Source organism: Phascolarctos cinereus, unplaced genomic scaffold (genome assembly GCF_003287225.1).
Source record: "Phascolarctos cinereus isolate Bilbo 61053 unplaced genomic scaffold, phaCin_HiC Scaffold_2;HRSCAF=192, whole genome shotgun sequence".
NCBI lineage: Eukaryota > Metazoa > Chordata > Mammalia > Diprotodontia > Phascolarctidae > Phascolarctos > Phascolarctos cinereus.
This window is the reverse complement of record NW_027555625.1, coordinates 357,700,532-357,723,240: the sequence shown is the minus strand read 5'-3', so window position 1 is coordinate 357,723,240 and position 22,709 is coordinate 357,700,532. Positions and strand designations below refer to the sequence as shown.

Here is a 22,709-nt window from a genome sequence, read left to right as displayed (position 1 = left end):
GCTGGATTTGAACTCAGGTCCTCCTGAATCCAGAGTCCCATGCTCTATCCACTGTGCCACCTAGCTGCCCCATAAGCATTTGTCAAGTACCTACTATGTGCCAGGCACTGTGCTAAGCCCTAGGGGTACAAAAAGAGACCAACACATAATCCCCACACTCAAGGAGCTCACAGAGTAATGGAAAAGACAATAAGTGAGCAAATATATACAAACATAAATACGTAACAATTAAAAGAGGGGAAAAGCACTAGAATTAAGAGAGGTTGGGAAAGGCTTCCTGTAAAAGCCTTTTGGGGAATTTAGGTGGGACATGAAGGAAGCTAGAAATGTCAGGAGGAAGACATTAGTAGGGAGAGCATTCCAGGCATAAAGGACAGCCAGAGAAAATGCCCAGCGCCTAGAGAGAGAGTGTGTCTTATTCATGGAGTTCTGAGGAGGCCAATGTCACTTGATTGAAGAGAATGTTGGGAGGGGTGGAGAATGTAAAGTGTAAGAAGACTAGAAGGTTGGGGGGGAGAGTAGAGGTAATGTAGGTTTTTGAAGGTCAAATGAAAGATTTTATATTTGATCTTGGAAATGATAGGGAGCTACCACAGTTTGAGTAGGGGGTGACATAGTTGGACCTGTGCCTTAGGAAAATAACTTCAGTGGTTGAATGAAGGATAAATTGTAGTGGAGAGAGATCTAAGACAGCTAGACCCACCAGCAGGATATTGTAATAGTCCAATCACGAAATGATAAGGTACTGAACCAGGATGGAGGCAATGTCTGAGGGGAGAAGGGGGCATATTCAAGAGATGTCCTATTTACCTATTTAGCTGTCCCATGATGCTGATGAGCTTTTTTCCCCCCTATTGTTAGCTTCCTGGTCTATTGTCAGTGTGAAAGATGTAAAGGTCCTAGGTCTCATCTTTGAATGCCCCTGAATTTGATATACTGCTAGTACAGCAAAGGCCAATAATTTTCAGCCTTTGTTGTTTAAGATTACACTAAGGATATGAACACTGCCAGATTTTCAGAATTTAGAGAGAAAAAGAATCAGGGGGATTATGTCAAGGTGGAAGGGCTAAATTACTTACTAAGAAGATTCTTCAAACCTGGTTATCCCAGTAAACAAGATTGGTCCTCTATTGTGCACCATCAATAACAGCTAATGGAATTCAAGAGACAGAATGACCTTCCTAGTCCAGTGATGTGGTGGTACTATATTGATACAAGGTTCATACTTTACATAAGTGCTCTCATAGGGAGCCTCTTAATAAAGAAGCACTAAGAGCAGAGTGGGTGGAAGAAAATGCATACTTAATAACACTATAAAATGCAAAATAAAATCCTCAGGCAGATCAGGGTGCTGATTAAGAAGGCAGTTCAAACGTCAGCACAGTGTTCCTTTCTTATATAACAATATTCCTTTCTTCCAGTTAACAAAAAGAAATCACATACCAAAGAACACATATGTGGAGCTATCAAATCTCTTTGGGTCCAGCCTGAAGAAGCATTGCCCTGAAATTTCTTCCAGCAACAATAACATTTAATAAGACTATGCTTAAACCTGGTAAATAATTCTTTGTTAAAAATATTTTTAAAAGAAAATAGCACAGGAACTCACTGAAGTTGGAAATACATCTCATTTGTATTGTAGTATTTTAAAAAATTGATATAATTATGTTGATTCAATGATTAATTAAAATATATTATCTCAACACACATTTATTAAATACTTATATGCAAGGCACTGTCTTGGGTACAGTACAGAGATCAAATTTTAAAAAATGGAAAAGAATATCCAGTGTAACTTTTATAACATTATAATAAGCGCTACAAGAGAGAAAGATATTAGTATATCATAGCTGGGTAGAAAGGCATGAGAGACAAGAAGAAAAGAAAAGTACAGATGAAATAAAAGAAAACTAGTTTATAAATATGAAGACAAAATGTCTTGGAACAAAGTATTGATGTAGTTTTGTAACTGGTACCACATTTGCTATTAACTATAGGCCAGAGAAATCATATGACTACTACATAAACTAGAAAGTCCAAAATCGATGTAAGTTCTCTAAAGAAATTAAGTCTGAGCTGCGCGTGTCATGTTAAAAAGCTGAAGCCTGAGTATCACTGGATGGTTTGCTTAAAAAATGGACTCACATTTCAAAAGGCCATGGACCATGTGGCTATTTGTAAATCTATGTTTGAGAAATTACTATGATTTTTATAATTTTGTTTAAAAAAGTTGACAGATAATAGTATACAGTATATGATCATTCTTTTTTTTTTTTTGTGAAGCAATGGGGGTTAAGGCCACACAGCTAGTAAGTGTCAAGTGTCTGAGGCTGGTTTTGAACTCAAGTCCTCCTGACTCCAAGGCTGGAGCTCTATCCACTGCACCACCTACCTGCCCCTATAATGATCATTCTTAAAGGAAATTAATTTGGTTGTGCTCATTCTTTTTTGGAAAACAAATTATTCCCACTATAGTTTTCTTGGATTTTTAAAATCAAAATTACTGGTGATCAAAATAACAATTTGCAAAGAACAATGCCAAGATGCATGGCGAGTATGAATAGGCTACAGTGTATTACTAATGATGTGCCAAGAAGCTATGGAAAAGCCATCATCCAGGATGTATTTAATCATCAGGCAGTGAGTGCTGCTAGACACTAATTCGATTCTAGTCAACAGGAAGGATCAAGTGCAAGGAAATTTCACAGTCCCCCGGGTGCTTATGCGCTCCACCTCACAGAAGTAAATATACTGGGGTAGTATCAAGCTCTCTATAGGCCTCAAAAAAGTAGATACCCTTCTGTTCTCTGGAAATGCCTCTTTCTGGATGAGAACAGCATCTTATTAATCTAGGGAAAGTGCTTAATGTATATCTATCCAAATAGAATTAGCTCTTAAGTCTCCACCCTGCTGACAAAACCTCAACTCTCCCTGAACTTGAGGTATTTCATGAAAGCTCTAGTTACATGACTTTAGAATTATGGAGTCACTTTACCACAGAGAAAGAAAAAATATGCTCAATTGGTATACAGTGCTTTATTCCTCACATAGAATCAATAAAAGTGATAAAATAGTACATAATAAAACATCTTCCACACTCACTCCTAATGCTTCTCCTAGACCCAGGGACCCTTCTCTCTCAACCCCAATCCCCCACCCACCCTTGACAGTATGTAGACCATTCTGAACTCAGGAATTCCAGGGAAGACATATTTTGTATTGTTTAGTTTCTAGTGGCAATTAGTCCAGAGATCAGTCAAAGGAGAATAAGAAACACAATGTGGTTCTCTCAATGATGTTTAGCTCATGCTTCCAGTAGGGCCAACCATTAAACAGAGTATCAGGAACTTGGATCTCAGCTTCTCTTCACAGTGTAGGGCATAGATTCAGGGTCCAATACCCTTCTGCTTAGCATTCTGTTGCTGGCATGGATTTCTATCTGTTGTCTTTTTTTGTTTGCTTCTTTCTACTTTTTTTTAAATTCAGAATTGTTTTTTAATTAATTTTTTTCTTTCCCTCTTATGTTTTCTGCAATTGAAAAAGGAAAACCCTTGTAACAAACATATATTGTAAAGCAAAACAAATTCTTATAGTTGCCATATCCAAAAAACGTTTCATTCTGTATCCTTGAGTCCATCAGCTCTCCGTCAGGAGGTGGTGCAGTGGACAGAGCACTTGGACCTAGAGTTAAGAAGACGCATGTTCAAATCCAAAGCTTGCTTGTGACCCTGGGAAAGTCACTCAACCTGTGTCTGGGTCAGTTTCCTCCACTGTAAAATGGAAATAATAGCACCTACCTCCCAAGATTACTGTGGGGATCGAATGAGGTAATATTTGTAAAGTGCTTTGCAAACCTTAAAGTGCTATATAAATGCTAACTATTGATAGCTAGGATTTATATAGCATTTACTATGTATAATATATATGCTAAGCGCAATGTCTGAGGCCAGACTTTAACTCAAGTCTTCCTGACAACAGGCCTGGTGTTCTATCCATTGCACCTCCTAGCTGCTCTCTGAGATTGTGGTTAATCATTGCACTGATTAGTGTTCTTAAGTCTTTCAAAATTGTTTTTCTTTATAATATTTTATCATAGGAATTGTTCTCCTAGTTCTGCTCACTTCATTCTGTGTGATTACACACAAGTCTTCTCAGGTTTTTCTGAACTGTTCCTTTCATCATTTCTTCTGCCAAACTGTATTATATTATATTCATATACTATAATTTATTCTGCCATTCCCCACCGAATGGGCAAGACTTTAGTTTCCAGTCCTTCACCATGCAAAAGAGAGTTACTATATTTTGATACATACAGGGCCTTTCCTAATATGTACATAGATCTTTCTTTCAGGTCTTTAGAGCCTCTAATTGCTTCTTAACATTTTTCCTCAGGGAGCAGGGAAATAGTATCAAGAATAAGCCTTAGCAAAGAGAGCCCGCTGCCTTTACCTTGGGGTTTCTGACCTTGAGACTTTCCTTTCTGGTTTCTGATGGCTAAGAAGTATATCACATCTGCTCTGTCCTGAAATATCCTCCTTTGCTTCTATATTTTTAATTGTACACATTATTCTCACTCTCCAGAAGGTAACCAAAGCCTGACTTCTCATTGAATGGAATTAAGAAAATATTAGAGGATTGTTGTACTTACGTGACAAAAAAAAAAAAAGAGGTGGGGCAGACATGGAGTAGAGGTCAGAGATAAAAGGTGGATACATCAAGTGTTGCATTGGTATATGTGAAACATAAAGAAAATAAAGCCTCTAGATTATGGGATGGGTTTAGGGAAGGGCATAGGCTACAAATCCAAATGATGAGAAATCTAGGTATTGATCTGTATGCACCACCGAAACCCCATCAATGAGATCACAGAAACATCCAAGTGGTTTTCTTGACTGCTATCAAAGGGAATGTTTTATGGAAGAAGTGAGTTCTGAGCTGAATTTAAAGGCTAGAAGGTATAAAGGAAATAAAAAGAGAGTATCCCCAGTTAAGGCTGTTGAAATGTCCCACAGTAAATTCACAATAGGGAATGAGCTAGTTGGTGAAGATGATTTAGGGACCCTTGTCATTTAGTCAGTCTAAAACTCTAGAAGATGTGTAGTTGAAGAAGCATGTATATTCTTTGTAATTTATTCTGTCTCCTTTTCTGAAGGCCAGAGATGGGGTTGTCATCCTTCTTAAATATGCCAAAATTCATTCTTATAAACCATTAATAACATATTTTGATTGGTCTTACAGTGTCTAGGCAGGTGATCCCAACTCAGAACACTCAGAGTTTTGAGAATTCATAAAACCCAGGACAAAATTAAGATTTTCTGTCACGGCTATGAGGGGAGGGAGAAAAGGGGACAAGCATTTGTTAAGCATCTAGTACGTGTCAGGCGTTGGGATGCGTACTTTACAAATACTATTTCATTTGATGGTTAGTAAAACAACATACTTTTTCTGACGGGTAATCAGCACACGCATGAAGAATTAACGAATTTTTCTAGGGAATGAAATGGAAGTATACTTGGTTGTCTTAAGAATCTACCAACTCTCAATTGTGATTTGATTGGACTTTTGATTGGACTTTCTCTTGGTAATGAAATGGTCGATATAGGTACAGAATGAAGTACATACTGTAGAATATGGTCAATGTGTCCACTTATTTTTCTTAACTGTGCTCATTTTTACAAATGAAAAAGAAAACTTTGGGAGATGACACAGTCATGTTCTTAAAAAGAACATCAACTGAATAATTTTTAGTATACTCACTCCGCATAGGTAGCTGAATCTATTATCCTACATGGTTATTTTAAGACTTCACTGAATAACTCTACCTAGTCTTGATCAGTCTTCAGCTCTGCATTCTTTTAGAGCTCTTCTATCTCAATTTGCATGATATGAACTTGCATAGTTTACTTTGATGGATCCATTATTTCAGGAGTTCGGGTACTTCTTCCACCTATATAATTCAATTCAACACAGACTTATTAAGCACTTATATACCAGGTACTGTTCAATGCTATGCAGACACATGGAAGAAAAATAAATCTATTTTCAAGGGCCTTACAGTCTAATAGGGAGGATAAGACATATGCCCAAGTACGGATACAGAGCAGAATGTGATATAAGAAGTTTAACTTCCTGGATTCTGTTAACAGTCAGGGTCTTAGACAATAAGGCTATCCATCATTCAGCACTTCTCTCCCATTCAGTGATTAAGCCTAGGTAAGATATGAGGCAAATCACTCTGGCTCTGACCAATTGGCCAACAGTGGGTCACTGTTTGGGCCTCCACGGCTCAGAGTGAATGTAAATAATAATTGCTTCCGTTTTGGCCAGATTGACTTTTTTTTTTTTGACTAGGTAAAAGAGGCCATTCTTAGTCTCACTTCTTACCTAGCCTTAGTCACTGAGTGGGTGTTGCCTCAGTCAAACTGAGACCTGGGAAAGACCTTAGCTTAAAAAGGCCAAGGTTCCAGCTGCATCTGAGGCCATCTCCAGTTGTCCTGATCTATATCTTACCACTGGACCCAGATGGTTCTGGAGGAGAGAATGAGGCTAGTGACTTTGTACAGCCCTCCTTCACTTAGATTCAATTCACTTGCAAGTCATGGCAGCACCTTCCTGATATCATGGTCCTCTTTGATAATGAAGGACAAAGAAACAACAATGCTGTCTCCACTGAGATAGATGTTCTGGGCTTTTTATCTACAAGTATGTGCCAGTCATGATCTTTCAGTCATAGTTCTGCACCCTGGTCCTACTGACCTCTCCTATTCCTTTTTTTTTTTTTAGGCAATTGGGGTTAAGTGATTTGCCCAGGGTCACACAGCTAGTAAGTGTCAAGTGTTTGGTCTGAGGCCAGATTTGAACTCAGGTCCTCCTGACTTTAGGGCCAGTGCTCTATTTACTGCACCACCTAGCTGCCACTATTCCTTCTTTTTTTAAAAAAAAAATTCATTTTTAGTTTTCAACATTCATTTCCATAAGATTTTGAGTTTTAAATTTTCTCCCCCTCCCTCTACTGTCCCCCAAGATGGTGTGCAATTTGATATAGGCCCTACTTATACATTCATATTAAGCATATTTTCCCATTAGTCATGATAGAAAGAACAATTATAGCTAATGGGAGAAATGAAGCAATAAAACAAAACAACAAAGGAAAAAGGAGAGCAAATAGTATGCTTCCATTTGCATTCAGACTCCACAGTTCTTTCTCTGGATGGGGACAGCATTTTCCATAGTGAGTCTTTTGGAGTTGTCTTAGATCCTCACATTGCTGAAAAGAGCCAAGTCTATCAAAGTCAGTCATGGTACAATGTGGCTGTTACTGTGTACAACATTCTCCTGATTCTGCTCACTTCACTCAGCATCAGTCCATACAAGTCTTTCCTGGTTTTTTCTGAAGTCTGCCTGCTCATCATTTCTTATAGCACAATAGGATTTCATTACATTCATATACCACAGCTTGTTCAGCCATTCCCCAATTGCTGGGCATCCTCTTAATTTCCAATTCTTTGCCACCACAAAAAGAGCTGCTATAAATATTTTTGTACATGTGGGTCCTTTTCCCATTTTTATGATCTCTTTGGGACGCACACCTAGAAGTGGTATTGCTGGGTCCTCCTATTCCTTCTTGACCTAGATTCTCAAACCTTGATGGTCATAATGAAATGACTGGTTTAATTAAATTACAAGAAATCATAGCAAAAATCAATATCATAAAATGTAACATTCCAAATACTTCCTAGCTCCAGTTTCATGTCAAACTTCATTCCTTAGTAGAAGTCTATTTCCCATCTCTTCAATCTTCAAACAGTCCACAGTACATCTTAGACTCATGGCATAGTGCATTTGTATGATTCTCCTGTTCAATGTTTCATAGTCTACACAGATCTAGCTCTTCTCTATTTTCTTCCTTACCATCTTTATGGATGAGGCATATAGATCACAATGATGATTCCACTGACTAGCTTCTTTTATATGGCTTCTGAGGTCTTTTATCTCAGAGATGGAAGGTAAAGTCTAGGTCTTTTGTTCCCTCAAGTCATGACTTTAGTCCTTTGCTATTCTTCCTGCTCCTGGGGCCACCTACAAGATCATTTTCTCCCCCACAAGGCTGACACTGACCAGAAACTTCCCTTTCTTTCTATGGAACGCTGGATCCAGGGACTCTCAAACTTGAGGTTTTTAGAGGGGAAAGTCCAGGCTGGCCCTGTCCAGGAATTCCCTTTCTCTCTTCAAAGATTAAAAATCAAGAATTCCTACTACCTATGAATGTCATTTGTCCTCTCCTAGAACCACATGGCTGAGAACATGTACAGCTGCTACATGTTTCAGTCACTGTCTCTCCACACTGGATCCAAGCACTTAAAGTCCAGAAACTTTGGGTCCAAGAACTCTCACTACTCCACCACTCCCTCTGCTGCTACCATCTCTGAGGTTAAATGGGTTATTATCAGTCAAACATGGGGGGCTATGCAAATGTACAGGTCTCCTCGAGGGATCAAAGTTCCCCCTCTGATCTCTAGTCTCTGACATGCGTTTAGAAAAGGCAAAAGGGTATCACCTGGAGTATTTCCTTCTCACATGTCAGGTTCCCAGAAACACTAAGCCACGCTCTATGTATCCTATTTGTCTACATCCACCCAAAACCATTGGTGATGAGCCCCCACTGACATATTTTACTTTTACTAGGCAACCAGACGACACAATTTGAAGCAAACACATTTAATAAACAGTATAGTAAGAAAAGTAATATAACATTTCCTCTAAGACTTGTCTGGGGCACACTCTCCCTTCAAAGCTCATATTATCTAGTGGGAAAGAATAAGTCTACATAGTGAACACAAAGGCAACACATAGTGTACCTATGTACCCAGATAGAGAGGCATAGCACATCTCTGATACTGCAGGACCGTTGATGTCTTCTGGTGATGTCATTCTGCTGATCCAACTGAACACTGAGTCACAGCTCCATTGCTCTCTTCTGGACCTGCCCCTCAGTGGTCTTGTAGTACCTGACAGTATATGGTCTTGGCTTGGTCTTGCTCCACTGGTCTCATGGTCACTCCTGGGCATCTCTGCTGGGTGAATGGTTGCTAGTTTCTCTCTTCTACCAGCTTCAGCTGGAGTCCTTAGCCAAGGTGCTCCCTCTTCCCCAAAGAGGAATAGGTTCTGCTATGTTTCTTTCAGCCAAGAGGCTTATTAAGCTTTTCTTCTTTCAGTGAGAAAGTCAGGGCCTTCACATACTCAGTCATCAGACTAGGGGAAAAAAATCAGCCACATTCTTTCCATATGGAGAGGGACCTGTGGGCTCTTAAGTGACTTCTTTTTGGAGAATAGAACAACCAGTCAGTTAATTGCAGCTAGTCAGTTTTTAAACCTAATTCCTCTAATTACATTTTTAAAAAATCTAAATCAATTTTTACACCTAATTCATCTAATTAATTCCACTCATAGGATGAGTATCTGTTTCAAGCCTCTCTGAATTAGGGTCAGAAAGTTCCCTTTCACTACTATAAATTTCTGACTACCCATGGACATCCCCCCAAACAAATTCAGGGGCTGCATTCTGACAAACCATAAAAGACTATCTGGATCCGAGATAATTTCCCTCAGTATCTCTCCCAACACCCACAACCTTTCAGATATCACACAGTGGCTCAACAGTTATACCTGCCACTTATTTCAGTACTCAAGGCCATATTTCATCTGGCTTAGGTGACTTGAATTTATGAAGGGCTGTTATGGTACTCTCACTATTTCCTTGTTTATTTTGGGTATCAACTCCTTACTAATCATTTTTGTTCTGTCCTCTTTGATCCAGAGAGCATTCTCCTTGTCAAAGAAAACAAACAAAATAAGAGGTGAGCTGGTTAGCTTCTTATTATCATTGGTTATCATCCCCTCCATTCCAAACAGTGCTCCTGTTCTTTGATCCTCCTTTTTTTCATAAACAGTTAAAAAACAAGGTAACTACGTGGCACAGTGGATAGAGTGCTTGGCCTGGAGTTGGGAGACATGAGTTCAAATACAGACTCAGATACTTGCTGTGTGATCCTGGGTTAACCTCTGTTTACCTCACTTTCCTCCTCTGTGAAATGGGGATAACAATAGTACCTAACTCCTAGGGTTGTTGTGAGATCAATTTGAGATAATACCTATAAAGCACTCAACACAGTGCCCGGCAGATAGTAAACACTCTGTAAATGTCATCTATTATTAATATCCTTACTTTTCTTTACCAACAGCTTATTCTGAGCTAGTCTTACAGAGAAGGGCCACATAGAAAAAGATATGGATACATTTTGTTTTCACAAGAAAATCTTCCCAACAAATGACTTTACAAAGTATATTTCTCCAAAACAGATTATTGATTATCAACAGAAAAAAAGGCAGCACATTTCCTATAACTTTGTCTGTATGGATGGCACTAATATTGACTCATTTTCATGACAGTTTTGTTGCCTCTCCCTTTGGTCTATATTTACAGTATCGTAATCACTGTTCCTCTGGCAAATCTGCCAAAGTGTCTCTGGATCATTCATATTTGTCATTCCTTTGTGTGCTATAATGTCCAATTACAATAATATTTCATGATTTGTTCACCTATTCCCAAACCATTGAGCATATATATACATATATTTTATTTCTTCCTTTCTGTTATTACTTTTAAAATCCTGCTAGGAATATTTTTGTACGATGGGCTCATTTCTTGTTGTTAATAACCTCCTCGGGATACAGTTCTAGTGGTAGGATCTCTAGGCCAAAGGTATGAATAGTTAAGTTATTTTTCTTGAATAATTCCAAATCATTTTCCAAGGTAGAATTGAATCAGTTCACAGCTCCACGAGTGGCTGAAACAATTCACAGTGATGAATTGGGCTGCTCAATGTCACTCCATTGTTTTGAATCTTTGCTAGCCTGATGGGTATGGGGTGATATCACTGGGCTGTTTTAACTTGCATCCTTACTGGTGATTTTGAACATTTTTAGGTGCTTGATTTTTTCCTTGTTTTCTTTTTAAAATATTTATTAATGTATTTTGGCCACCTATCTACTAGGGTCATATATTTGTGTCAGTTCCCTAAATAGTTTGGATGTCAAACTTTTATCAAAGTTATGCGATGCAAATGCTCTAATTATTTAGGTCTCCTATTATTATTGCAAAAAATGTTTTATAGTATTATATAATTCCTGCATGCCTTGGTTAGCTAACTACCCTATAGTTAATGATGAAAAATGAATAAAATACATTTATTAAGTGTTTACTATATGCCTGACACTGTGCTAAGAGCACATACAAGAAAGCAAGTGCAAATACAAGGAAACAAGATAGTCTATGTTCTCAAGAAGTTTAGATTTTATGGAAGGTGGAGAGTGGGATAACACATAAAGAAGATCAAGAAAATGGGATTTTGTAGATACAGCCCGGGCCCTAGAGTCAGGAGGACCTGAATTCAAATCCAGCCTGAGACACATAACACCCCCATAGCTGTGTGGCTCTGGGCAAGTCACTTAACCTCACCAAATTACCTCACCAAAAAACAAAAAAATGGGATTTGGGGGTATATGGTTTGGAGATGGCTAAGTTATATAAAGTCCTGCTTCTGGGGGAGATTGGATGAAAGTTCATCTGTCAGAATCCATGGTTTTAGGGGGCAGAGTTCAGGTTCCAGTGGGAGGGGAACAAGGAAGATAACCAGAGTACAGGTGGCATGGTTTAGAAATGGCTAGGAAAAATCATTTAATGGATTTTATTGTTATCTTAAATAAAAATCATTAAATCATTTAATGGATTTTGTTGTTGTCTTAGGTAGACTTTCTCTTCCTACACCTTCTTTCTGCAATTATTATTAATACCATAGTCTTTCTGGTAAGGCTTGGACTGGTGACCTTGCAAGGGGGACTAAGTTGCTAAACTCAGAATTGTATTTCTTTGTAGTACAAGTGAAAAGAACTCATTATCAAAGTTAGGCCTAGAAGTTGGAGTTCTCTACAGTAGCAGTTTTAAAAATCTCGGTGGAGAGAGTCAGAGGAGGACAATTAGAGAAAAAGATGTAAACTAGCAGATGGAGGACTCTTCGGGAGGAAACACTTAAGACTCCAACTCAAAGTATACTCTGTATATAGGTGCATTGTATTGTTTGCAACAACCTCCCTTTCCTACCCCTCCCTCCTAGATCATACCAAATCACTCGCTAGATCTTGGCCATTTTTTCTTTTATTAATTAGCCTTCCATAATAAGTTTGTTTTGTTTTAGGTAATCCATTCCCCAATGCCACCCTACCATTTAAATAACCTTTCTTTTCCTCTCTACCTCAGCCCAGTCATTTGTTTAAGTATATTGTACTTAATACTATTAGCAGCAAAAAGTCGTACCACGAATTTCACAAAGCCATTTTTTGAACCAGGAAGAATGCCGGGTGTCCCACATGTGGGGCCACACATGTCAGACAGATACACACCTTTTTATGCCCTATTCCCAATTCGAATTTCCCTCCTGTTTCTTCATTGGCTGGGTACTATAGAGGTTACTCCCTGTCTGAAGCACCTAATTTCTCCACGTGAGTCTCCGCCCCTAATTACATCTCTCACTTCCCACTATTCAGGGACTCAGGCCTGCATCTACTTTTGCCTTTATTTAGGAACACCCCTTTGGATGTTAATCTATACCTAACCTCAGAACAGGTTAGTCTATTCACCCACCAATAGTGTTTCCTTATTCTAATCTATGGCTTCCTTTGTTCAACTTCCGCCTAATCCTTAGATTGACTTTTGCGGAAATGAGAACTGGCTATTTCTCACAAGACTACCAATATTTTATTGTTTATTTTAGTGTTCCCTTAGCCAGGTCATATAAGAATTCACCTCCTGAAAGCGCCATTCTCCCCATTTCCCATTTTTGTCAGATTGAACTTCACCAACAAGTTCCAAATACAAGAAATACTAAATTCCTCCCTCTTATTTCTATTTTCCTTTTCTAGAGTATTTTGTTGTTGTTGCTATTATTTATTTTTTGAATGTCCAGAACTTGATTCTCTTGATAACCTTTGGATTGGGAGGTACTCTGGAATAACTATTGTCTTTTCTTTCTTTCAGAATATGAGCCCTGAATCATCACTAAGACCTCTTTGAACTATTCAAATTTGTTTACCTTTCATCTGGTATATTTACATTTCAAAGACTCTATTTAGCACTGTTGTTTGTCAAGAATGCTTAGAAGTCATTGATTCTATTAAAATTCATAGGATCAGAAGTTCAGAGTAGAGGGACTTTAGAGGTCTTCTAGTCCATGCCCTTCATGCTGCAGGTGAGATATTGAGACCCAAAGAGTTTAAGTAACTTGACCATTGTCACAAAGGTTGTAAGAGGCACAGCCAGCATTAAAGCCAAGAATGAGGCAGAGTCAGCATTAGAACCAAGCACCACACCATGTCTTGTTCCATTTATTTTTCTTTTAGGATGATGCTCAATGTTGCATTCTTAAATACAAATCCTTTTCCTTACTTTTCAGTGTAACATATTCCAATTTTTTTTTTGTCATTGCTGTTATGTGATTCTGACTGGAGTTCAGTGGTCTCTTCCCAGCTTCTTGCTACATTTTCTGTTTGACTGGAGATTGCCAACAATATTTCTGTGAATATTTCTGTGTATGTTCAATCTGGGGTTCTTTTCTGGTGGTTGCCTGTGCATTCTATTGATAGAATAATAATAGCAAACTATATCTATTTATCTAACACTTAGTATGTGCCAGGCACTGTGCTATAAGTGCCTTACAATTAACATCTCATTTGATCCTCATAACAACTCTGGGAAGTAGGTGCTATTTTCCCCATTTTACAGATGAGGAAATGGGGACAAAGGTTAACTGACTCACCCAGGGTCACACAGCTAGTAAATATCTGAAGTCACATTTGAACTCAGGTCTTCCTGATTGTAGGTCTGACACTCTATCCATGGTGCCAGCTAGATCTGTATTTTGTCTACTGGTTCTAATACTTCCAGGCAATTTAATTTTTTAAGTTAATTTTATTTTAAGATTTCTGAAATATAATTTTGAAGTATTTTGTTTCATCATGTCTTTCTACAAAGTTTCCAAGCTTTATATCCCAGGTCAAACGTGTTAAGTCATGCTTTTTATTGCAGATATCTCATACATTATTCCAATTTTGCTGTCTTAACTTTTCTTTAAAAGTTCTTATTATACCACTGGATTTTTGAGTTATGAGTCCTTCTTTCTTTTTTTCCAAAGTGTCCACTGCTTTCATAAGATTTCCATGCTTCTCTTCTAAGGTGTAGAAACTTCTTTTGAGTTTTCATTAAGAGCTCAAATTTTGCTCCTTACTTTTTCCTTGGGCTCTTTCTATCCTCTCTCAAGGTTATTGTGACCATTTCATTCTGTTTTCAGGAGTTCTAATTTTAATTGTTGCCATTTTAATATTGGCATTCTCTCACTCTGTAGCACGTTCACATTTTGGGGGGTGTTCCTTGCTTCTTTGCTTGCTCTGCTTGCTCGTTTTCTCTATGCTGCTTTTTTTCCCCCCCATGTGGAGGCCTTAGTGGAGGTGAGAGGGGATTTCTTTCCTTTCCACTATTTATCTATTGTTTTTGTTTTTAGCTTATTTGGTACATTTCTGGCTGTTTGGAAGGAGAGCTAGGCTTATACTCCGATTATCATTCAGTCTTGCAGGAAACCCCTTTTCTTTTGTTCCAGTTAGTTTTGGAGCAGACCTGGGCCCCTCTCTCCTCTGGTGCTGACTGCTCTGTCTTGCCTAGATTCCTGGGGCTGGCTGGATTATTACTGAGGAGAGACTCTGAGAGGCAAGGACAGACGCTGAAGTGGCTAGTAGAGGTCTTTGGTAGTGGTCCACCACCTCTGCTGATAGACCCAGCAGCCTCTGTCCCAGCAGCAATCACTGCCTAATTTGAATTATTAATCCCAAAGTAGGGAGTGGGAATTAGAGAGTAGAGAGTGGGGAGCACAGAGTGTAAGCAGAAGCAGGGAACTGGTAATATGGTCCTGTGCTATTTTTTTGGTGATACAACTACCTTGTAGGAATCTTTCCTTTCTCTCTCTTTTTTTTAAATACTGTTTTTTAAATTTAATTTAAAAAAAACTAAAATACTGTATTAGGCACATTTCTTTTTGAGGTGATGAATAGGAGCTGGCTTTACACAAAACCTCTCACTCAGCTATCTTCTCTCTGTGCCACACTTTAAAAATTCATCCTCTATTATCTACCTTTGTTTTTACCTTCTATACATGTCTCTTAGAATCTGATTTGATTGGTGAATTCCCAGTGGATCCACGTTGGACTCTAGATCATGTCCATTTCCCCCCTCTCAATGGAATTATTTCATCATGCCTTCAAATTTTAATTATTGAGAGTTTTCAATTCCTCAAACCTTTCTCAAATCTGCTCTTATACCAAAATCTAGAGGGCACATCAGATATTGGCAACCTTTTCCTTCTCTACCACAAATTATAAATACTATCGCTTTAATCACACAAAGTGAGGCCAGAGCCATCTTCCCCATCAGCATTTTGGGTGTCTCTCCTCTAACGATATCAGCTTGAATCTCCATTATGGTGTGTTTTCCCCATTGTTAGCTACCAGTAACTAGCTCCCCAATTCTATTTAACCAAATAACATCATTTAGCTTTTTATAAAGAAATATTAACTTAAGATATCAATAAAAATATATTTTTAAAAGAAGGCTGCTGCAATAATCCAGAAGAAAGGTGATGAGGACTTGAACTAGGGTATTATTGTATGAATATTAAGGGAGAAATGACAAGATTTAGAAACTGATTAGATATATGGGGTGAGAGAGAATGAGAAGTAGAAGTGCCACCAAGATGGCTAACTTAAGTAAAGGTAACTTCTGAACACAATAAATAAAGCACTAATCAAAAGAATATACAGATTTCCTTGGGGGTGGGGAGGGGAACAATTCTATATAGGAAACTGCAAACTCCAAAATTTGTAGTGGTTATATTGAACAATTCCAACGACAAACAAGAAATTCTATAAGCAACCAGCAGACAGTCCTTTAAATATAAAGGAAAAGAAATTAAAATAGCATTAAGACTATTCTGCATTTATAATAAAATAAAGGAGATGGAATAATGTGTTCCAAAGAGCAAAGAAGGTCCAGATATAATCCAAGGTGACATATCCTACAAACCTGAGTCTAATCACTAATGAAAAAGGTAGATAAATAAAATTAATAAAAATTCAATTTAAAAAAGGGATCTGAAGCATTCCTACAAAGAAAACCAGACTCGAGCTGATTATTTGCTTTGCAAACCCCCCAGACAACAGAAATACAAGAAAAGTAATCAAATACGGCAATGATTTTCTATTAGCAGCTCTGCTTGGTTTCGACTTCACTAACATCATGTTACCCCCACGATAAGTTGATCATCAGAAATCTGAAATCTCATCACCATGCAGACTAACTCAGCTTTTCATACTCAACATCTCTTCAACTCCCTCAGTTGGCTCTCCTCTAGATGACTGCAGCACAGAGCAAAAAAAACAAAAAACAAAAAACAAAATCTTCCCAAAGCCTTCCTTTACAGAGGGTTCAGAATTTTCCACGTGGCTTTTCATTTTCTATCAGCTGCTCTACCTGAATAGCATGCATCCTAGCTCATCCTCCCCCTACTTTTTGGCTTCCTTTTGTGTATTGTCTTCTCCCATTAGATTGTGAGCTCCTTCAGGGCAAGGGTTGCCTTTCTTTTTCTTATTTGTATCCTGAGAGAAGTGTGGGAATTGTGGGAACAGGGGTTAGGTAAAGATAAAAACAGGAAATGGCATATAAAAACTGACATTCTCTAAAGTCCAGGGTGAATTATGTGTTCCAAATTTGGTGTTCTTATTCCTATGTTGTTAATAGGATTGGCTCTATAAGGCTTGAACTGTTTTTTAGCACACAAACTAGTTACAGGAAAACCAAATGCAGTAAGTTGTACTAAATTATATGGAGTCTTGTGACTGGCAGATTTTAACAGAATTACCTAGGAATCTCTACAAGTGATTTGGAACCAGAGAAGCAGAGGCTCCTTCAGAGCTGTCCTGAAAATTAGGCCTATTCCAGAATGTCTAATAGAAGATATTTCCAGCGACCAGACAACTACATAGGACATCTGGGACTCAAGACAAAATGTGGTGATTAAACGGACATTGAGAATATGTTACTAGGATACAAAGAGACTTAATATTGAATACTGATGATCATCATTGTATTGCTTTGTCCATTTGTTTCATGCTGTTTATGTTTGCTAAGTTTTCTCGGTTACCTTGGTAACACGTAAGTCTCCTCTGTCAAAATTAGTTCATTGTGGGCCCTCTAAGTATTTAGATCTGTGGCCTGACTTAGTTTACCTATAGGGTCTATTTAACAAGGTTCATAACAAGATTATTGTTCTTAGACTCTGTGTTAGCTGTTGTGCTAAGCTATGCAAAAAGGATGCTTCCCAACAGTCTTTTCTTAGTACATAATGTCGGTAGTGAGCATGAGTACATTAAAAACCTTATAAATTTGGCTTATAATGGGGAGAATGAGCTGTCCCCCACTCCTATGAATCAAACGGAGGAATTGAGTGAACCACACTGACTCCATTTTGTGACTTAACTCTGAATCTAGTTCAATTCCCTTTCTATTCAATTTTTGTCTTGTGAGAAAACTTTATTCAGTTATGGAAATGGTGAGAAAACTTTATCGCCTTGTTTGAATCTAGTCCTGCATAGCTGGGAAGCTGGACCACCTCTACCTGTTGCTTAGAGACCAGATTTGTTTAATACTTTACTAAGGACCTAGGTTATGCTGACCAGAAATCCAGTCAGATCTAAAGATTGATGGAAAGAGTTTTCTAGCAATTATACATCTCAAGCAACCCATATGTCTTATCTGAAAACTGGCCTCATCCTGCTCATTCAATTACTGTTTCTTTGTTCCTTTGATTGAATACAGATATTTGGGGGAGAGGGAGGGGAGTGGAACACCTCTTTTTCTGATTTCAGGGAACTGAACCTGTTTGTTCTCACTCTCCCAACTTGGAAAGTCCCTAATCTTTCCTACAATTGGAAATCAGATTATCTAATCATGTATCTTGGTTTATATCCTATTATTTCTTTCCTTTTCTTTTCTTTTCCTTTTCTGTATCTATCTATCTATCTGTCTATCTATCTACCTATCTATCTATCTATCTATCTATCTATCTATCTATCTATCTCTGTCTGTCTGTCTGTCTGTCTGTCTGTCTGTCTGTCTATCTATCTATCTGTCTATCTATCTATCGGCAATTGGAGTTAAGTGACTTGCCCAAGGTCACACAGCTAGTAAGTGTCAAGAGTCTGAGGCTGGATTTGAACTCAGGTCCTCCTGACTTCAGGGCTGGTGCTCTATCCACTGTGCCACCTAGCTGCCCCCCTGTTTTCTTTTAATGTATAAAAATCTGTCTCTGTATTTGGGATTTAGTGCCAAGCTGAGGAGGCCTGGTTCAGATTTGTTATGCAATTAGCATGCATTGCTTAATAAATAGGCTTAGAAGTTCAAATCTTTGTTTCCTCAGTTATTTCAGATTTCACCCATCACAATTCTCAGTGCTTAGCACAGTGATTGGCACAAAGCAGGCATTTAACAAATGTTTATTGAATCAAAATAAGTGCATAGGCAATGAAATAAATTACCCCAGGTGGAAAAATAGGTTTTAAAAAAACCTAAGGAGATAAACACATGAAGGGTTAACTACAAGAACAACAAAAACCTATCAAAGCAACAACAGAGAAATCATTAAGTGTTTTTTTTTTCTAAAACTACACAGGGAGATAAGGATGCAAGCAAAAAAGTTAATGAGAAGAAGTGAGGGTGGAGTAACTGGCCTAAAACATCATAGACTAAACCTCACAACACCCCCACTACAGATGAATCATTATTTTTTGGTAGCACTAAATTGCAGAACAGGAGGATGCATAAAAGAAGACAAGGGAGAAAGAAGATACATTGGAATACATTATGTACTCCAATCAAGGTTAACAGCAAAGCAAAGATAACTCCTGCAGTCTCTCAGGAAGAAGAGGGCTTACAAGAGACTCCCAGATAGAACAAAGGGAGGAATTTAAAACACAGGGAAACAAAGCAGGAAATCTTGTTTCAGTGGTGGGAGGGGGCCCAACTGGAGGAAGCAAGATATTCTATAATGGGAGCTGAGGATCTTACAATGGGTATAATCTGCTGTGATTTGGTGCTTAGAGAGACTACTCATCCTGGCTCAGATGAAGGAGAATCAGAGCTCCTGGTGGAATCTAATACCCAGAAAAGCTGGAAGGCATGGACCCTGAGAGGAGACTTTATGGCAAATGGGAAAATATGATCATGGAGAGAGCAAAGGGTGGAAATGGACTGCACAATCAAGGACCCAAGAATATTTATACCCTGGGTATAAATATATGAAAGAGTGCGGTACAACAGAAAAAGTGGGGAGGGGGCAAAATCTATAAGGCAATAAATATGGAAACTATTTAGAAGAGGGAACACAAAATAGGTACCTTGAGAATACAGAGAGTAAGTAAGTATAAGGGCTACGAATCAAAGAATCAAAGCTTAGAATGGACAGAAAGGGAAAAGAAATAATGAAGAGAATGAGAAAAAGAAATTCTTTTTAGAAAAAGGCTCAGGAAACAAAATGAAAAACTAACAAACAAATTGAAGAGGGAGAGAGGAAGGGGGATTTCACTTAATTAACCAACAAAGAGAAAAAAGGGGGGAAACTATGTAACTGGATAAAAGGAAGAAAGAAATATGAATTAATACATTAAGCAAAACTGCAAAACAAGGGCAAGGAGTAACAAATGAGAGAGAGGATGGATGTGAGTATGAAAAGAGAACCTCTGGAAATACAATTATCTTAAAATAGATTCTGCTAAAATAACTGGAAAGACAAAATACTGTCTTTATGGAAGAAGAGAAAAATAAACCCAAATTTTTTGGGAAAAAGCAATATCAAAGATAAATAGGAGAAAACACAAACCTAACTCTCATAACTTTAAATCTGAATGAAGTAAACAATTCAATAAAACAAAAAAGAGTGACAGGTCAGATAAGAAAATAAAACTCCACAATCTGTAGCTTACAAGAAACACCTAAAAATCAAAGAATCACAGAATAAAAATGAAGGGCTGAAACAATGAAACTTACAATGAATCAAATGAACACACACAAAAAAAACAGAAATTGCACGTGTGCTATCAGATAAAGCAAAAATAAAAATTCACAATACAATTCTTTCTCTTTGATAAGAGCTTTGTATCGATTTATTAGCTCTAAGTGTTCAATGGCTTGTCTTCCCATTTATCTTTTTGTCACATTCTTCCACCCCGAAAGCTCCTGGCACAGGTAAGGATTTCCCTCTGCCTCTTCACATCTTTTCTCTTCTTTGTTTTCACACTGAAGCCTTCTTCCATTTTTCTTTATTTTAAAAAACATTTTATTTGTTTTAATCAGTAAAATCTTCCTTCTCACCTTCTTACCCAAACCTCCTCCCATCCTAACCGAGAACATAAGTGAAACAAAATTCATTACAAACACGTTTCAAAACAACTGTTCCACATTGGCCATGCCCAAAAAAGTTTTTGTCTCATTCTGTATTCTGAGTCCTTTGCCTCTCTATCAGGAGGTGGGCAGCATGGGTCATCATGCTGGAATCTCAGTTGGTCAGTTATACTGATGAGTGTTCAGCTCAATAGTATTCCATCCCATTTATATACCCTAACTTGTTCGATTTCCCCAAATTATGAGCACCCCCTCAAATTCTAATTCTTTGCCACCTCAAAAAGAGTTTTAAATATTTTATACATACTTCCAGTGTGTTTTGTTTAGGACTAATCCTTCCCTTAATCTTTTTTTTTTTTTTGCTAGGCAATGGGGTTAAGTGACTTGCCCAGGGTCACACTGCTAGTTACGTGTCTGAGGCCAGACTTGAACTCAGGTACTCCTGAATTCAGGGGCGGTGCTCTATCCACTGCACCACCTAGCTGCCCCCAATCCTTCCCTTAATCTACCACTTCCTGTAACTCCCCCTCCCTCTTCTTCCCTTTCTTTTCTATTTCCCTGATGAGTGAAATGTATTTCTGTGCCCAACTTGTGTGTGTTTTTGTGCATTCTTCCTTCTTTTGACCTGTTCAGGTGACAGTAAGTTTCTAGTGTCAGCCACTCCCATTCACTAGCCCTCCTTATCATTTGCATAAAATTCTACTTGCACACTCTGATTATGTGATAATTTTCCTTAATCGTCCTTTCCCTTCCCCGTCAGTGTATTCCTGGTCCTCTTTCTTTCCACTCTTTTCTTAAGATCATCAAGATATAACAGAACCACTGCCAGGCCTTGTCTAACTGAGCCCTCATGATATAAGGGATCAGAGGGAGCATATATGCCACATCCCTATATTTGGGGGTTTTTGTGTGTGTGTGTGTTTTTGTTTTTTGCTAGGCAATGGGGTTAAGTGACTTGCCCAGGGTCACACAGCTAGTAAGTATCAAGTGTCTGATGCCGGATTTGAACTCAGCTCCTCCTGACTCCAGGGCCAGTGCTGTATCCACTGCACCATCTAACTGCCCCCATCTCCCTATATTTGAATGTATGCAATTTATCCTTGCTTGTCTCATCCTTTATCATTGTTCATTCATATTTACCTTTTTTAAGTTTCTCTTAAATACTGTGAACTTCAAGGTTTCTATACATCTCTGGTCTTTTCATCATGAATGCTTGGATGTCCTCTATTTCACTAAAAATCCATCTCCTCTCTTGTAGTATTATACTTAGTTTTGATAGGAGAGTTGTTCTTGTTTGTCAGCACATTTCCTTTGCCATTTGGAATACTATATTGCAAGTTTTCTGTTTCTGAATAGTGGTGGTTGCTAAATCCCATGTGATCCAGACTGCAGCTCCTTTGTATTTAACTATTTCTTTATGATGGTGCCTTGCAATATTTTTTATTTGACCTGGAAATTCTGGATTTTTACTCTGATGTTCGTGGAAGTTTTCATTTTAGAGTTTCTTTCAGGAGATGACAAGTGAAATAGATCTAGGCAGTTTTCTTTTAAAAAGTCTTGAAATAGGATGAGTAGGCTATTTGCTTTTCAGTCATAGGATTTAGACAGTACAATGATTTTTACATTTTTTTCTCCTTGATCTGTTTTGCAGGCAATTGTTTTCGCTAAGAGATACTTTAGATTTTCTTCCTTTTTTTCATTCTTTTGACTTTGTTTTAATATTTCTTGTTGCCTTATGGAGTCATTGGGCTTCTATATGGTCCATTCTAATTTCTAAAGAGTTTGTTTTGGGGCATGGCTTAATAGTTCTTGTGCCAAGCTCTTAATTCCTTTTCCAATTCTTTGTTCCATAACTCTCATTTCTTTTCCATTTTTTCCCCCTCAAGCACTCTCATTCCATTTATTAAAAAAAAAATCTTAAAATTCTTTTTAAAACTCTTGCTTCATGTCTTTCAGGCATTCTAGTTGAATCTGTGCCCAACTTGTGTCTTTCTCTGAGGCGTTGCTTGTAGATGTTTTGGAGTCATTCTTTTCTTCTGGGTTTACATCTTGAGCTTCCTATCTACCACAACACCGCTTTATGATAGGATTCTTATTTTGTTTGCTCATTTTTCCAGCCTACTTCCTGACTCCAAATTTGATGTTAGGCTGGGCT

At 38.0% G+C, this 22,709-nt stretch overlaps 1 long non-coding RNA gene across 2 annotated transcripts in view; it reads right to left on the bottom strand.

The window, feature by feature from the left end:
• LOC110197335 (uncharacterized) overlaps positions 1 to 22,709 on the bottom strand; it is a 158,092-nt gene that overhangs the window by 84,240 nt on the left and 51,143 nt on the right. Inside the window, exon 4 of one of the 2 annotated variants that reach the window (XR_002321457.2) lies at positions 3,146 to 3,681. The exons of the other annotated variant lie outside the window; for it this stretch is intronic. This is a non-coding gene — a long non-coding RNA (uncharacterized LOC110197335). Of the gene's footprint in view, positions 1 to 3,145; positions 3,682 to 22,709 lie in introns of those variants that run through there. 2 annotated transcript variants of the gene reach the window in all.